Source organism: Fragaria vesca, linkage group LG4 (assembly GCF_000184155.1).
Source record: "Fragaria vesca subsp. vesca linkage group LG4, FraVesHawaii_1.0, whole genome shotgun sequence".
Taxonomy (NCBI): domain Eukaryota; kingdom Viridiplantae; phylum Streptophyta; class Magnoliopsida; order Rosales; family Rosaceae; genus Fragaria; species Fragaria vesca.
In genome coordinates, this window is record NC_020494.1 from 9,738,313 (window position 1) to 9,738,955 (window position 643).

A 643-nucleotide genomic window follows, 5' to 3' on the forward strand; every position below is an offset into this window, starting at 1 on the left:
AGAGAGAACCAAATTGAGATAAGAGAGATGGAGAAAGAGATGAGATTTGAGTGGGTTTAGTTACACAGGGACAGGGTAATAGCGTCTTTTTCTTAAGAATAATTAGAATGGGCACAAGGATAAGATTTTCATTGGAGTGGGATTTACTTTTGCTATTTTTGACCAAATGGGCATTTTCCCTTTTTACTTTAACATAGTTTCTGTGTACTCTACAATGATCGGGTGTAGAAACTGAATTTCCTTGATCCAATTGATTTTACATCCTCTGCATATATACAGATGTTAGTGTTGACATTCTAGGAATACCTACAATTAAGCATACCAATAAATACAAATATAAACAGATGATTCCATAATCATCCATAATCAATTTAGGAAGATCAAGATTGATTGGAATCATGCTTGATTTGTAACACCCACCCCCCCCCCCCCGGGAAACAAAGCGGCGCGGTCTTGGGCGAACCAGTTTGAGACACAAGGCATTATGACGGTGCTTGTGGAAAGGTTTGGTGAGGAGGTCAGTTAGTTGGTTAATAGCTGGAATGTAATAAACACGGTGACTTCCAAGAGCAACTTTTTCACTAACAAAATGGTAGTTAAGTTCTATGTGCTTAGTTCGGGCATGGAAAACAAGATAGGTCAT